Here is an 18,646-nt window from a genome sequence, read left to right as displayed (position 1 = left end):
ACCTTGGTGACCCCATATAATTTGAAGGAATACACCAGAACAGAACTGGGAACAAGATGGCAGATTTCCAGTTATATAGTCACTTGACAGGAAGGGACAGATACAGGGAGGTGGACAAAGCAAGTGATGTCAGTGGTGGAGTGGTTATCAGTCTTCTGCCCTGCAGAGGGAGGAAAAGAAAAGCAATTGTTCAATGGGTAATCACTCTCAAAAGAACCCTTAAGTTGTCTCCAGTGCGCACTAATGTGATTATATATATTATATATACTGCTCAAAAAAATGAAAGGAGTACTTTTTAAGTATAGCATCAAGTCTATTAAACTTGTGGGATATTGATCTGGTCAGTTAAGTAGCAGAGGGGGTTGTTAGTCTCAATAGCATAGAGATTCCAGGAGACAGGCAGTTACACTAGTAGAGCTGGACAGGGCCGTAGAAGGTCCTTAACCCATCATCAGGACCATATCTACTTCTTTGGGCAAAGAGGAACAGGATGAGCACTGCCAAAGCCCTACAAAATGACCTCCAGCAGGCCACTGGTGTGAATGTCTCTAACCAAACAATCATAAACAGACTCCATGAGGGTGGCCTGAGGGCCTGATGTTCTCTAGTGGGTCCTGTGCTCACTACCTGGCACCGTGGAGCTCAACTGGCATTTGCCATAGAATACCAGAATTGGCAGGTCCACCATTGGCACCCTGTGATTTTCACAGATGAGAGCAAGTTCACCCTGAGCACATGTGACAGACGTGAAAGGGTCTGGAGAAGCCGTGGAGAACATAATGCTGCCTGTAACATCGTTCAGCATGACCAGTTTGGTGGTGGGACAGTGAGGGTGTGGGGAGGCATATCCATGGAGGGACACACAGATCTCTACAGGCTGGACAATGTCACTTTGACTGGCATTAGGTAATGGGATGAAATCCTTGGACACATTGTCAGACCCTGTGCTGGTGCAGTGGGTCCTGGGTTCCTCCTTGTGCATGACAATGCCTGGCCTTGTGTGGCAAGAATATCAAGGCAGTTCCTGGAAGATGAAGGAATTGATACCACTGATAGGCCCCCATGCTCGCCTGACCTAAATCCAATTAAACACCTCTGGGACATTATGTTTTGGTCCATCCGACGCCGCCAAGTTGCATCTCAGACTGTCCAGGAGCTCAGTGATGTACTGGTTCAGATCTAGGAGGAGATCCCCAAGGACACCATCCATCGTCTCATTAGGAGTATGCCCTGACATTGTCAGGCATGCATACAAGCACACGAGTTGCTGCAATGAAATTTTGGCAAAATGGACTAGCCAGCCGCATGATTTTTTCACTTTCATTTTTGGGGTGTCTTTGAATTCAGTCCTCTGTAGGTTGATAAATTTTCATTTCCATCAAACGATGTGGCATCCTTTCATTTCTAACACATTTCCCAGTCCATAGCAGTATAGATATCCAGCAGGATTTTTTTTCCTATTGAGATCTGATGTGTTTCCAAAGTGTTCCTTTAATTTTTTTGAGCAGTATATATTCAGTATATACATATAAATCATGGTATAACAGAGACATACCAAACCTATTAAAGTCTGCATACAAACTAAATGGCTAGACATTATATGAGCACCACCAGTCATAGGGGAAAAAATAATATATAGAATGTAAAAATTTAAAAGAGGAGGTAACAAATTTACTTAAGTATAAGAACCTAACACTTTATTAATTTAAGTAAAACTTCACTTTTCTTGGCTGGTTTTATTTTATACAATAGTTGTGACTGAAGTATACTTTATTTGCCTTGCTCTATATGAAGCAATTAAAAACAAAACAAAAAGCAGTCACTTAGTAATAATGAAATAACTAACTTAACACTTCTATAGAAACTATTTGCTTGAAAGGTATTGTACATTGGCAGAAGTCAGAGTAAGGAAGGTCATGTGCATAGTACAAATGTAAAAGGAAAACATATTTTGTAATAGAAGTGTAGTTTATCTAAGATCTAGTTCTTCAAGTCACAAAGGCAGTTAAGTAACAGACTCAGGGAGCTCTGGTGCAGAACCAAATGATAGTGTTTTCAGTGAATGCTGGGTGAAATTCAGAAGAAACAGAAGCGCCCTCTGACCTCTGAATGTGAGCTTCTCTATCTCTATCTGTTATCTCTCTCTCTCTCTGTCTCTCTCTGCCATTCGATCACCTGTGTCAGTAGTGAGCCAACCATCAACTGAAATTCAGGGCAAGTAGGGCATTGAAGCATGTCACATGCAGAGTCTCTTTATTGGTTAAAAGCTTTTTAATGCATACAAAAATAAGTTTGGTGTAATATGGATCTGTTCATGACTGTGTTCTGTCTTCAGACCATTACTCCCAGGATAGGCTCTTATAGTCTACAAGCATGTAATGGATACCATTGGTTAAGAAATTAATTTAGATTAAAAACTGGTTTACCAAATGTAAAGTGAATGAAATAAACCCACTCTGTGTCTTCAGACCATAAACAGTTGAACACATCTGTGGTGTTAGTTGAAGTTGTGATAATGTAAGTAACCTGCCAACATGCAGCATAGTATGAACTTATAGGTTTGTGGATAATAACACAGGAAAGGGAACTACAGGTTGTAAATATGTTTTTATGTGCTAGCTTCATTTTGGGGTTGCACAAAAATAGACATTCAATTGTGTTGTGTAAAAATTAAAATTAACAACAACTCCAAGTTAAATTTCTTATTTTTTGTCTAGTGAATACGTTTTTTTTTATTTACATAATGCTTTAAAAAACAAACAGAAGACAGCAGTAATGAACTAAAACTGTTAAGCAGCCAAATAAAGTCAGGGCTCAGTTTCTTTTTCTACATATTTATTTACATGCAGTATTTCTTTTTCTACATATTTATTTAACTAAACAAAACAAAAAAGAAAACAAATACAGCTAAAAGATAATTAAGCATAAAAGAAGAGTATATCATAGGCATTGTAAACGATAGGGGGCGCTCTCGCTCCCTTGAACCCCTGTCCACGACTCCAGACACCAGGTAAAAGTCCAAATGTTGACTTTATTTTTCTTCCACAGTGCACAAAGCACACTCTCCACCACAATACTCATATAAATCAACAATTCTCAAATAAACCAATCCTCCAGGTCCCAGACGCGTTGCCGCCCTTCCACCCAGCTCAGCTCGTTGTCTGGGAGTTCCCATAGTCATTTTATACTCCCTGACCCGGAGGTGTTTCTGCCCAACAGTCCACAAGTCCTTATTCCTTCCGGGTCAGGGTAAATAGTCCTTTTCTTCAACCCGAAGTCCGCGCTCTTCCTATGACGAACCTCCGGGTCACAGGTCACTAAGAAGCCCTCGGTCCTCCCTGCAGCTCCCTCCTGTGGCCCCACGGAATCCAGCAGGGCTTTGCATAAAACTCCATTGTCCATGATGCCCTGCTGGTCTTCTGGGACCTCCACGCTGCAAGGAGGGCTCCACCTGGCGGCTTGGGTGTATTGGCCGGGATAAATGGCCGGCCATCCTTCACAGCATATAATTAAAGTCACAAAAGAAAAGAGATACAGACAAAACCTTAATATCAAACAGACTTTAATATGCCAGAAAACAAGTTAAGTTTTGTTCTGGAATCTCAAACAAAAATTTCTTTATTAAATTTTTGACTTAACAAAAAAATTCTGATGTATTTGTTAATAAAGAAAATAGCTACTTTCGTGTACTCGAAGCAGCTTCCCAACTGAAAAACTCACAAAGCCGTTGTATCTGGTCCTCTAACGTGCAATACTGTAGATCCACTAATATATTTATAAGTTTATAAATTTATATATTTATAACAAAGAGAAAAAGAATTCTTCAATGATGACATTAAAAATTTTGTATAAATTGAGGTTTTCATGATACTGTACAGACAAAAGTGCCTATTAAATATTTACAGATGAATTATTAACATTAAGAAATAATGAAGTGTACAGTAATCATCCTATTTTTTTGAAAAAATGTGTTTTAATGTTTTATTATGTTGCAGCACGATGGTCAGTGGTTAGCACTGCTTCCTCAAAAGTTTCAGTATACTGTGTCATAAATTTACACTTGGCCATTCTCTAGTGTCGTACGGGCTTCATAAGTCTAAGGCTTTTTTCAAATTTCCTCAAAGGTGTGTGTGTTTTTGGTGGACTGGTGACTCTCAGGTGGCCCTGTGTGTGCCCAGGAATGTGCTGGCATCCAATCCATGGTGTTTTCTGCTGGGATAGGCTCCAGCTCCTCATGACCACAAACTGGATTATTCAGCTTTAAGAATTTATGTACACAGTATTTTAGAATCATTTAAAATAGTGTGGCATAGTTAAGTATAAAAACAGGTAAGCAAAAACTGAAATAAAAAGAACTTAAGTTAAATTCCCCAGATACATTTAATTGCATGGCTATGTCAGTTTGAATCTTGAAGGCCTAAAGAGTGTTTTCAAATTAATGTTTTATTTTATAATTGTTTAATGCAGTATACCATTTTTTTAGGGTGGATAGTTGAACAAAAAATTAATACATTAACACAGTTAAATAACAGTTTTGTCATTTCTTTGGTTCACATGTCTCTAGGCTTTCTTTTAACATTTCCTCAATTTTTCATTTTTGGCTGAAACTGTAGTCAGTTCACAAGCAATGTTCTCTCTTGCCCTCACTCTGGTTGTCTGAGAAATTTACTCAGCTTCTAAGAATATTATTCCTCTTATAAAGAATAGAAAACTTTTAAATGTGAGGATTTTTCAATGACAGGAACCCTGTTTGTTTCTGCGGTATTAATCATAGGGATTTGGAGAAACACGAACTTTTATTGAATTTTAGCATTGCTTAATGATGCTGACAGATTGCTTTAGTTCAATTGAGCTAAAAATGTTTTTCTGCCGATTTTTGTTGTTATTCATCATCTGATGCTTTTCGTTTAAGTGTTTAACAAAAGTTGACCAGCACTGATGAATGCCACTTGCCATGATACCACTTTTCCATCATTGCAACCTCCTGGTGAAATCTTTCAATATGTTTGTCATTGATTGTACCAAGATTAGCAGAGTGGAAATTAGTCTTTAGGGACATGTTGCACTTCATGGTTTTGTATGCTTGAAGCATGTTTATAACAGGCTGGATATAGTTTGGTGCTCAGTAGCAGGTCAGGTCAACTGGGGAGCATGCACTGATACAGTGCATTGCCATACCCACCACAAGGCAAATCAGCTCAGGATCCTGGTTAGCAACTCCTCAGGCAGAAATTCGGTACAGTCCCACTCACCAGAAATGACCATCTACCTACCACAGTAAGGTGTTACATGGACAGCCCCTTGGATTGGTCCAGCATCTTGGGTCCTCCATTTCTTAGCAACATCCTTGAATGCCTTCCATACAATTTCCTCTGGCCCCAATCTTTGTCTTTGAACCATTTGTCATTGATGACATGTCTGGTTTATGGACCAACACAAATGGCCTCCTCACACTTGGAAGCATCTATTCATGGAAACATCCTTCAACTTCCTTGTTCATAGCTTTCATGAAATGTCTCATTAGTCCAGGTTTTATATGAAAATGAGGTAAAAATATCTTTGTTGAGAAGTGGTTTATGAACCAGATGCTTATGGAACAGCCATTTCTTTTTAATGTAATGGGACTCTGTAGCACAACTGCCCCATTCACCTATTAAACAACAGTACTATATAAATTTTAATCTCATTTTCTGAGACTTTTGAATTTTCCAACTTCCATGATCTCTAACCTGCTCTGCATGTGTATCATGGGACTTGCCTCCAAAGGTTGTAAGAATGACGTGACTTGCCCATCTCGTGGGACGTGAAAGTGTCTCTCTGTCTCTCTTCAAAAGATCACATCTCATCACAGTCTCGTCCCAAGTTTTTTTTTTATAATAGAGAGAAATATTGTGTTATACGAACAATTAAAGGTGATGTTTGTAATCAGTAGGTAAAAATCCATAACATATAGACAGAAAAGTGTCCAGGAAGCATAATCTTCGTTGTCCAGTGTACTAACAATGTTTATCTGGTATTAATCTCTGGTTTGTGGTTTTGGTCCAGACTCCTGGCTGATAAATAATAGTTCTGTGCCTGATCCTTTCCAGTCAAATGTTATCGGTCTCCATAAGGCGTGTCTAGTCTTTGTCATGCTAGCACAATTCAGCCTTTCATAACAGGCTACTTCAGTCTGAGAAGATATCAGTAAAGTAGTAATTAGGATGTCAGGTTCATAGATATGATTCTTTAGTTAGCAGGCCTCATGTGTGTTATGTAGTGGAAGGATATAACATATACTGTACTTATGAATATTTGCTAGCTTGAGGTACGGCAAAGACTGACTCAGTTAGTGCTAACTTCCCTTCTTATGTGGTCATATATGGGATTTTTTAATAGGTTTGAATGGACATTACTGTGAAATGAGTCAAGGCAACTGTTCCAGGAATAAGGGGAATTATGATTATTATATTGTACTCATATATGAGGCAGTTCAAGTAAGTAACATTCTGTACTACACTGAAAATCATTTTCAATTATGTTTGAATGGTATCCATTGACTTATGATTACTTAAGAAGAGACCACTAAATTTGCAGAATTTCAAAATACAATGTGTAAAAATTATGTGACGGGTATACTGCATTGTAATGTAATCAATAAGAAGTGCACACTTACATCCTGGGAAAACAAATGTGATTCAGCATGGTGACAAATCAAATTAATGAATAATCTTGCTTGGATGCCAGAATAATTAGCAGGCACAGCTAAGAGCACTCAAAGTATTCACATATGCCACTGACTACAAAAATCCTTACAATTGTCTTTTTTGTCTTCTTGGGCTTCACTTTCATAGAGTGCTCAAATAAACTCCAAGTGGATGTGTATATTATTCATTAAACATGTCTCTTAGATTCAGAATTCTGTGTTCAGATCTGTCACAGGCACTAACTGTTGTGGAGCGAGCCACGGACACAGATCGGCAGACATGTTGGAAATCACCACCACACGTTTATTTACACTTACTATTTACAAGTTCAATAAGTGCACACACAGAACCCCAAGACTTCCCCAAAGTCCAGGCCTCTCACACTCTCTGCCTTTCTTCAGACCGCCTCCACTCTCTTCTCCAAGCTCTAGTCCTCTCCTCACCTGACTCCAGCCCTGAATGAAGAGAGGCAGCCCCTTTTATAGTCACCCGGATGTGCTCCAGGTGCTTCTTGGCAATCTTCCACCGGCACTCTCCAGTGTGGCAGAAGTGCTGGCTGCGTACCCGGAAGCACTCCATGTGTCCCCGGTCCTCTTACCCCTAGCACCTCCGGGTGTGGCGGAAGTGCTGAGGTCCAGGGCTCCAAAGGCAGCGGGGCGCCCCTTGGCAGCAACCACGGGCCCCTACAGGGTTGAGCTTCCAAGCTCTTTACCTGTGGTCCCCAAAGCAACTGGGGCGGTTGCCCCCTCATGGTCTGGAGGAGGTGCAAGCCCTCCTCCGGTCCTCTTGGGCATCCCGGCTGGGCTGCAGCCCCAGCCACTCGCCACTCTGTATACAGTCAGTATGTGCTTTTGATATCAAAAAAAGGTTAAGTGGACATTTAATTGTAAACTGACCGACTAAATCAGAATATGTGTTAGTGTTTCCTGTGATGGGTTTTTTCCTGTCCAGCAGTTAATGTTGTGATGCAACAGGCATTTAACAAGACTCTGGGTATAAGTATATAATAAGTGAGATATAAAAAATATGTTTGTTTTAAGAAGATAGATTGTAATTTGAGTTAAATTGGTAAATGACTGAGACTTGTCAGTCTATAAATCTACATTATGCACATAGTGGTACCTATATTCTTGTCTATTGTCACTTTAGCAGGTCCTGAGCTGCACAGCTATAGTTTTTTACATTGAGACTATGAAGGGAAATTGGTGGATGCTAAGAGAAGATAAGGGTGCTGTGAATGAGCCCAAGGGAACAAATTCAATCTCTTAGTTTCCACCACAACTTTATTTATCTTATGTCTTTCATGAATGGGTACATAAAGGACATGCTTTTTAAAAATAGTACTAGGCAATTTAATAGAGCAGGTGTGATGGTCAGTGTCACAAGAATAGTGGTTTTGGTATAATTTACAGAGTTAAACTATTTATAATAGTTAAAGGTGCACTGTTAGCTGTTCCATAGCAGCATGAAGATGCTAACAGAGGTTAGCCTAGAGCAGGGGTCCTCAATCACAGTCCTGGAGGGCCGCAGTGGCTGCAGGTTTTTGTTTTAACCTGGTTGCTTAATCAGAAAGCAATTCTTGCCAATAATTTAATTTCATGGCTTGTTGGTGCTTTAACTCTGCTATGTCAGGTCATTCTCATATCCTAGATTTTCTTCCCCTTTCAAAGGATATCATCCAAATGATTTGAGGTCTAAAATGGATGAGTTATTCTCAGTCCTTCACTTTTTTCTCTTCACTTTCCTTCCAAGTATTTAATTAAACCCAATAGTGCATGATAAATACACACAGGTGTAAATGGAAACAAGCTAAATGGAGAAATGCTGGTCTCTTCTGTCATTTGCATGTTATGGCTAATAAAGAGCAATTAAAAACCAAGAATACAGCTGTTTAAGATTAAAATAAGCAATAAAGGTTCAAAATCTTAACAAGCGAGACAACTAAAGTGAAGCAGAAGTGTTCCTTGAGCAATAAGTGCTTCTTATTAAGCAACTGGGTTGGAGCAAAAATCTGCAGCCACTGCGGCCCTTCAGGACGGTGATTGAGGACCCCTGGCCTAGAGCAAGCTTTGGGGTCAGAGGCCTAGCACCGGAAAACATACACATGCCTTGGAAAACACATATGGAGAAAAGGCACTGAGAGTAGCTTAGAAAGTCACTAGTAAGTGTGGTTGAAATTTAATCAATATAAATAATTACCCCAAAGAACCAGGCAGGAGGAAGCTTGTCATCCATCTAAATTTCTTTCTCATGAAAAGGGATGCTCCTGCAGCGGAATAGCAGGATGGTTGGTTCCTCAGCAGAAGTACAGAGCCTTATTTATGTCCACATAACAGTTTTGTCTTATTGGCTACAAAAATAAGGCACCTTGATCACACAGTATAATGCTTTACTGATTTTTTAAATCACAAAAATCAGGCACTGGCCATTGTGCTGCATGCCTCACATTCCTTACTTTAATTACTGAAAGCCTCATTTAACCTGACACTCATCCTCCTGTGTACATGCAGCTTGTTAGCTAAGCATTCATTTTCCCTTATCTTGTGCAGCACAGCCTGCATGGCCTGTTTTCTTCAGGCAGTCTGGACCTTATCATTTCATCCCAAGTGATAACCAAAATGTTATAACATACAAAGTTTGCGTTTTCTTTCACAGAAGCTGACAGAAAGAAGAACTTTGTGTGCATGAAGAGTTTGAATACTTGCAATGATTTTCTACTGGAACTTCTAAGAGCATCCCCAGTGATTCAATGGGAAAATCCAGAGTCAGAATAAAATATCTGTACTGACGCTAGGGGTTATTATTTGGCTGTTCTGATCTGCTGATCATTTCAGTAGCAGTTAGATTAGCAAAAGTTGCACTTCAGGTTATACCTCAGAGTTATTCATAGAGGTGGAGGTTATCATTGGGAGGAGAGGTGGTGAACTGTGTGCTTATTTGATTAATAGTTTTTGTTTCACTTTGATTTACTTGTGGAAAAACTGCCTGGGCTTTCTTTATTATTCTTTGGAGGAACAAAAAACTTTTTTTACTAGTGTGAACTATCTGCACTTGGGTCCTAATTTGGGATCCTGAGTTGGTTTGTCACACGGTGGGTGCGGCAATGCGCTGTATCAGTGCATGCTCCTAACCTCTCTCTCATGTATTGAAGCTTTGTTTGTGGTGTTATATATCTAAATCAGTGTTGTTCAACTTCAGTCCCAGAGGGCTGCAGTGGCTGCATGCTTCCCTTCCTGCCACTTTCTTAATCAATGACCAATTTCTGATGATAATTAACTTACTTTCCTTTAATTTTAATTGCCTTATTTTTTAAGAGTGAATCCTCTGAATTACTTCTTTTTTCATTAAATGACAGCCAAGCAAAAAGAAGTGACATAAACCAACTGTAGAAGATCAGCCTGGCTACAAGCAGACACACAGACCAACAATGTCCAGAACACGCACATTTATTGTCCTTTGGCACAGCAAAATGCACAAGCCACAATTAAGCTTCGCCCTTCTATTCTTCGACCACCTCTACTCCTCTCCCACAAGCTCTGTCTTATTCCTCCTGACTCTGGCTCACTTGCTGGAGTGAGGCGGCCACTTTTATACCACGCCTGGAGGTGCTCCAGGGGCCTCATGTATAATGCCGTGCGTAGAACTCGCACTATAACATGGTGTAAGCACAAAAGCGGAAACGTGCTTACACACAGAAAAATCCAGATGCAGGAATCTGTGCGTACTCCAACTTCCACCTTTCACTACATAAATCCCGATCAGCATGAAAACTAACGCTCGTGCACGCGCTTTATGTAACGCCCCAACTCCTCCCAGAATTACGCCTCTTTGAATATGCAAGTCAATATAAATCGCCCTTAAGTGCAGCCTTCTGTGAAAAGACAATGGGAAAAGCATGGGGGAAATATAAGAATTTCAGCGAATACCAAGTGGAGGCAAAGGAAAAACATACTATTTGTTCAAATAAACCGTGGTATAATCAACAAAAGGAAGTTAATCGAGTGACATTGACAGTGTTGGAGAAACTTGAAAGCTCACATTCACAAAATCGCACAGTGCCGGAAATAAAAAAGAAGTCACATATCAAAGTCGCCGTGAAAAGCCGAGTTGTAGCCCACTGTCTGAGTGTCATATGAAAGCTTATTAGGGTATAGAGAAAAAAGGCACACGGTGGGAAAAAAGCACGAAATGTCAACTTCAATCTCAACATTTCCACTTTAATCACGTAGTTTATTTTGTCATTAAAGTAGAACATCATAAACTTCATCTTAAAATTGTTTAATTAACCAGTTTCTCAAATCACATCGTAATTAAAGTAGCACGTTAAATGCTTTGTTTTGTATTTGATCTTCTATGTGCCTATGCGTGTGAATCACTACTTGCTTCTTAAACCGGCTCTCTTCCTCCAACTGGACACAGAGTCCATTACATTCGTGATATTTCAGCTCTCTGAATAACTAAAATACTGAGATGTATACGTGATGTAATTTTCATGATGATAGGAGTTAAAGCACGTTATTAAACATGTGTTTCACTTCGATGAAATAATTTATTGCAGCAGTATCAGGGGCGGCTCTAGTCTTGTGGTGACACTGGGCAGAGGAAGAATCGGTGGCTCCTTCACCTGCCAATGTCAGTAAGGTAGCTTATGTACGGTGGATGGCCACGTCCGTTGCAGACACTGCATAGCCGCCTCGTGCTCATGACACAAGCATTTAACTTTTACCGAAATTTGTCGCTGCGTTTTTAGCTGAGTTGTTATTTTCTCTTTCTGTTTTATATTCAATATATATTGGCGTAGCCGTCACTGCAGTCAGTGCTTTTCTTTCCCCAAGTAACCGATCGCCATAGGCCTACAATCAGCTCTGTAATAGACGTTAAGCCACCTGTAAGCTTAGCGCCGATTCTTCAAAACGTTTAAAGAACATTGAAATATCTTCGTAGTACATGTTTAATTATTCTATCCTTAATGACACTCCCAGTGAAGAATATAGATTATTTAAATGAAGTTAAAGTTTTATCTGTATAATTTAACAAACATATTTTGCTGCATTTCACCTTAAAAATGATATCGTCATCATATGTAAATACGCGCTTTATAAAGTGGCTCAGGTTTTGCGATATTATAACTGTAGTGCAAGTTTACAGTGAGGTGATTGTACTTATAAGTACAAACAGTTCTACAAGGTGCAATTGATTGAGTGCATTTAAAGTTCTTGGGATGAAACTGTTTCTGAATCGCGAGGTCCGTACAGGAAAGGCTTTAAAACGTTTTGCAGTGGCTGAGACAGCGTGTCCTTGAAGCTGTATACCGATAATTCTCTTTCCGATCAGTTGCTGCTGTGATTCACAGATACAGTGATATAAATATTCCGAGTGGGGCAGTGAGAGTAATATGGAAAAAGATGATCCACTGTGGCAACTCCTAACGGGAGGAGCTGAAAGAAGAAGAAGAAAAATAAGAAGAGGAAGGTGCAGTGACAGTAACAACGCTAAAGCAGTTATGGTATTTGGAATACTATGGTTGTTCCCTGGACCATTATATTGTTACAAGTTAATTACAATCAGATGCGTTACACTAATAAACAATATGCAGTTAGTTTCGGTGTATTTATAAAGCCGCGTCATGAAAATAAGGAGTAATCACACAGGAACAGTAGCAGTGCTTTGACGCTGGGTGCCGCCAGTCTGCAAAACCGAGCGGAGAACTTGCGTACGACAAGGCATGAGGTACCGTGGAAAAGTACATGGCTTTACGCCAAGTGTAGGTTTTATACATCGCGATTTGAACGTGGAAAAGTTCTTACGCAAAATTTCTGTGCGTACGCACCGTTTATACATGATGTGTGGCGAAAGTGCTGCAAGGGAATCCAGTTCCTTTTCTTGCAGCACTTCTGGTTGTAGTGGAAGTGCTGTAGACCACGGCTCTGGAACTGTCCAGGCGCCCCCTGGTGGTGGCCATGGGCCTGTGCAGGGTTGAGCTTCTAAGCTCCAGTCCCGTGGCGCAGATGTACACCGGGGGGCTTCCCTCTTGTGTCCCAGGGGAAGTACTGCTGGTGATATGTCCACTCCCCCGGCCCTTTTCTCAAAAGGGCATCCCAGCTGGGTAAAGTCCCCAGCTGTCTATCACACAACAGACCAACTAACCCGAAGCCTTAAACTTGATGTTAATTAAACACATCATTTAAGTCCATGGCTTATTGGTGCTCTCATTCTGCCACAGCGGATATTTCCAGAACTGTTGATTTTCTTTTTTCTATGAGCACCATCAAATAGTTTTTTGGACCTGAGCAGATCAACATTACCGAGACCTTCCCCTTATTTTATTTTTAGATATACTGTAGTATGAGAACATAGATCTTGTTTTAGATCTCATTATTATTTGGCTCCTAATTAGGGATAAAGAAAAAAAAATGTATTGTCTGAGTAATAAAGCTGAGTCTGAGTCAGTATAAATTAAGGCAAACAAAGTTAATTAGCAGAAAAAAATGGTCACTAATTAAGACAATGGTTAGAATGAACACCTGCAGCAGCTTTGACTGGCTGTGACATAGTAAATTTGTCATTAAATACGGGGGTCTTCCCAGACTGTCTTAAGACTGCTATAGTTAAACCCCTACTCAAGAAAAATAATCTTGACCCCTCTGCTTTTGAAAATTTTAGACCCATCTCTAACCTACCCTTCTTAAGTAAAATTCTAGAGAAGGCAGTTATTATGCAGTTAAATGACCACATCAATACACACGCTATTCTTGATAAATTTCAGGCAGGTTTTAGAACAAATCATTCAGAACTAACCAGATTTCAATTAACTGTGATCCATCCAGTCTCACTGCGATTGCACAGGCGGTGAACCATCTGAGAGTAGGAAGACTGCAGGGATCTGTGGTATCTGAGGTGAAATTTTCCAGGCTGGTGGTAAGGCTGTCCTCCTGGCATTGCAAGAAACGATTGATTTTGATTTGTTGATTTTCGTTAAATGTTTCACTCAGTTGACTGAGCTTCCCTGTGGGACATCCTGAGACTTCGTGGGATCCCTTCAAGTTTGCTGGATATCATGGCTGGCCTATACACTGGTTCTGTGAGTGGTGTGCAGAGTGGAGGCAGAATCTCTGTGTTTTTTCCAGTTGATTCTGGGGTTCATCAGGGGTGTGTTTTTGCTCCTACTCTGTTCAATGCTTGCATGGACTGGGTGTTGGGCAAGGTTGTGGGGTCCAGCGACTGTGGGGCATCTGCTGGTAAAGAAAGATTTGTTGGCCTTGACTTTGCTAACAATACTGTCATGTTTGTGGAGTCAATAGAGGCTCTGATCAGGGCTCTTGAGAGACTGAGTGAGTAGCCTGAGTGTCTGGGTTTGCGAGTGTCCTGGATAAAAACCAAGATCCAGGCCTTTAATGACCTCATTGGCACAGCCATCAGCAGTGTGTCTGTCCACGGAGAGAGTGTTGACCTTGTCGAGAAGCTTACTTACCTTGGCAGTGACATTCATGTCTCTGGTGATTCTTCCTATGAAGTTAGTAGACGGATTGGGAGAGCATGGGGGGGTCATGAGGTCACTGGAAAGGGGTGTGTGGTGCTCTTAATATCTATGCAAAAGGTGGAAGGTCCAAGTCTCTAGAGTTCTGATGCTTCCTGTCTTACTATATAGTTGCGATATATGGATGATATCCAGTGACCTAAGAAAAAGACTGGACTCCTTCAGTACTGTGTCTCTTTGAAGAATCTTTGGGTTCCATTGGTTTGATTTTGTGTCAAATGAATGCTCATGGAATCCTGAATGAGGCACATTACCTAGTTGAGACAGGACCGAGTGTCTTCCTGGGGGGTTACCAACCAGGATCCCAAGCTGCTTCATCGTGTGCTGAATGCGGCAACATGCTGTACCAATGCATGCTCCCCAACCTCACCTGACCTGCAGTCTTTGACCCACACCAAATTTGCTGTTAAGTTCATAGCTGGTGACCTCATAGAATTTCAACCCTGGTTTTATAAGCATTGTAGGAAAGATTAGGCGTTTGTAAATTTTACTGGAGACTCTATGACTTTAACCTGAACTTTATGGAAACACACTGCCTATGACTTTTTCCTGTGCTATATTCTTCTTTCTGGTATACAATCTTTCCTTATCTAGCCAAACTTAACAATGAAGTTATAGCCCTAATCTGGGATCCTGGGTTGGTTTGTCATGTGGTGGGTGTGGCAATGCGCTGTATCAGTGCGTTCTCCTAACCTCTCTCTCTTCTTGAATTGGAGGGGCAATGTACAGTAAGACATATGTGCCTTTTCACTTGTTTTTACCATAAAATTTCACAGAAGAATAAAGCTGGTGATAGTGAATAAGCTTCAATCTGTGAAAGCCACACTAACACCTGATCCTCTTAGTTTAACCACTCTGGTTCACATGTCCTCTACTCTCAAACAGCATGTGATAACAACTCATGCTGTCCAACCCAATTACACACAAAGAAGAAAGAACTTTAGCAAAGAAGTAAATTCATTCTCATAGAGAAAAATAAATTGATTGCCAAGCCTTCCCATTATGGTTACCACCTGGCACACCACAAATAAATCTGACACACTTTACCAATTTCGCAAAACTGTTGAAAAATAGTATGATCAAGACTTTCATACCTTCTACATGTGTCAAAAATGACCCTATTAAACCTATTAACACTCTACTCATAATAGATGGCATGGAGTAAGGCATACATAAAACACATGAGGGCGCTGTTGCAATGTTACAATAGAACTTTCTTTTCTAGTTGTGTATTTTGTAATCTATCCCATTATACTGGGTTGGATTTAGAGAGTTCAAAAATATTATATTCTCCTCTAGCTTTCTAAATTGTACTCTAAAGATGATCATTTTATTCATGTTTTACTAAGCTACTAGTTCATCTGTAAAAGTTCCATGCAACCATCCTTTTCCCTGCTTACTGACAATTATTTCTCTTTTTCAGATCAGTTCCATTCACAGGACCAAATTATCAGTTTAAAAAATAGTGTTTTTAAATATAACACATGAGTCAAGGGACCACTTTGAAGGTTTGGTTCATTCAAGAAGTTTGGGGATGTGATAAGAGTGTGGCACAGTCAAAAACTTCCTTTCACTCTTTAACCTTTGAGTGGAGTAGGCCACTACTTGATCTGCATCCCCTTTCCAATTTGTGCCATGTATACTCAGAATATTCATACATTTATGCACTAAATTATTTTTTATGACGCTGCCAAAATTGTACAGTGCATGTGTATTATCTGATGACACGAAAAAGTTACCCACTGGTTTTGCATTAGTCAGGTGCATTATTTTTGAATTGCCTTTCTGTTGATTTCTGCATGTCCTGCCCCTAAATATTCTTATGCTAATTAAGATGTACCCAGAACTAGCAGCTTCATGTATAAAATCTTACTTCGATTACATACTAAAACTTTGCTTACACTCAAAAGGCAAATATGGAGTATACACAAAATAAAATCTGATTTATAACACCCTATTCTGTTTCTTTTCTCTCTGTCCTTGTATTGGTGCCACTTCTCTACTGGCAAGTTGTTTGTCTGCCTATGGAAAAGTCATCTAACACGGGACTTGCCAGGTAGAAGGGTCCTTTCTTCAGATTGGCCAGCCCAGCACTGACTCAGTTGCAGAATGGCCAAAGGGGGGAGCTGGCTTGTTGGCTGAGGTCTCCAGGACTCTAAATGTGTCTGGCTTGTCTGACTCCTTTTCTACGGTCCAGCCATGGTTCTACAATCAACTGATGGACAGATATTTTTGTTTTTCATTTATGTTAATTAGTTTCTACTTTATTTTTGATGTATTTGAACAAATCTGTGTCCTCATATGTGATATTCTGTATTTAGTGAATGGTATAATCTGTTCTTGCATTTTGCCTTATAGTTTGTACCATTGTATTGTATTTCTAAGGCTGCAATAAGTGATTAGCCATCTAGCTCTGTGAAAAGGATTACTTCTGTTCTGTATTGTGTGTCGTATTTACCCCATTTTTTAACTTGCATGCCCAACCTACCTGGATGGAAGTCCCTCTCTGAATTGCCATTCCCAAGATTTTTTTCATTTTTTTTCTCTTCAATGGAAATTCTTTACAGGTTTTTTGTTTCTTGTCTTCTTAAAAAGTTATGGCTGTGTTTCTGTCAAAAAAACAGGGCATGTTAAAGCCAACTGAGGCATTCTTTGTGTGATTTTGCAAGAAATAAATTGTTGTTGTATGTACATAAGGTCCCATGGCAAGTTCCTTTATAAATCGCATATCCTCTTAAAACTATGCACTCGTGTACACACTTTTAGCCACTACCTGTTACCTCTTTCCAGTGACTATGAATAGCTTAAAAATGCCCTTTTCGAATATTCATGAGCTAATCACCATATCTTGAGTGAAATATTTGCAAAAATTATAGGAGAACAAAGACAATGAATCTTCATTGAAAGTGAATGTAAGGTATTACTGACTTGAATGGAGAAACATTATTTTTTGCTGGTCTCTCTATACATTGCCATGCATACAAGTCTCTTTACGTCCAGACGTTTTTGAATTGTGATTACATTGATGTCCTGTGGGACATCTGTGCATTCACCTTGGCCTGTCTTAGGTGGGAGACCAGCTCATGTTTTTGTGCTATTTTGTACTGCACAAGTCATCACAATGCAGCAAACCTTTGTGCTGCAGTGTGGCTGGCTATGGAAAGAGTGAGTTTACTGGGATTGCAGGGATATTTTGGCTGATGATGATTATGTCTGTCCTCTTGGAATTGTTTGTTGAATTGAAACCTACATTGCAGAGATCATTGCATAGAAATTATCGCTTTTCCATTACAGGTTTTACCAACTATAAGGTGTTGGGCAACAGGTGCTTTTTAGCGTGAACTGGCTGATAGGCTAGGAAGCAATATATATATATATATATATATATATATATATATATATATATATATATATATATATATATATATATATATATATACAGTATATATATATATTGTGAACTGGGACCCGGACACAGGCAGACGGACAACATAGTTCATCCAACACACTTTTATTTATAAAATTTACAGTTTTAAATCAGTGCACTTCCCAGTGCCTCCAGCACCGTCCCCCCAACTGTCCAGGCCTCACAGTCTCTGTGCCTTTCTCTTGACCGCCTCCCGTCCTCTCTCCAGCTCTGTCCTCTTCCACTCGACATCCACTACCGACTGGACGGAGGCGGCCCCTTAAATGGGAACCCGGATGGGCTACAGCTGCTTCCCGGCAATCAGTCCTGGCCACACCCCAGTGTGGCGGAAGTGCCGCTGCGCACCCGGAAGCCGTCCAGGTGTCCCCTGTCGTCTTCCCCCCAGCACTTCCTGGTGTGGCGGAAGTGCTGGTGCTCCAGGGTTCCTCAGGCACCGGGGCGCCGCCTTGTGGTTGCCACTGGTTCCTACAGGGCTGGGCCTCCAAGCCCTTTACCCGTGGCCCCCAATACAACCAGGGCAATCGCCCCCTTGCGGTCTGGAGGAGGCACAAGCCCTCCTCCGGTCCTCCTGGCGTCCGGCGGGCTCCAGCCCGACCGGGTCCCACACGGGATACTCCGGCATTGGGGCGCCACCTAGCGGTGGCCATGGGTCCCTACAGGGCTGGGCTTTCAAGCCCTTAACCCGAGGCCCCCTACATAACCAGGACGGACGCCCCCTCACGGTCTGGAGGAGGCACAAGCCCTCCTCCGGTCCTCCTGGGCGTCCCGGCCGGGGACCACAATATACTGTATATACTGTATATATATAGTGAACAGAAGAGAAGTGAAAGAGAAAAATATCTGGGGCTTTCTGGGTAAGCTTCATTTAACAGGTTTTCAAATGACAATTAGGTATAGCTCTTAAAGCTGTCAGGGTGGGTTTTTATCTCTCTTGAAAGAGATGCATCTTCATGGAGTGCGATTCCATACCGAACAATGACTTCCAGTGTGGCTTGA

The sequence above is a fragment of the Polypterus senegalus genome, chromosome 7, assembly GCF_016835505.1.
Source record: "Polypterus senegalus isolate Bchr_013 chromosome 7, ASM1683550v1, whole genome shotgun sequence".
Lineage (NCBI taxonomy): Eukaryota > Metazoa > Chordata > Cladistia > Polypteriformes > Polypteridae > Polypterus > Polypterus senegalus.
The sequence above is the reverse complement of the archived record's forward strand: the minus strand, read 5'-3'. Positions refer to the sequence as shown.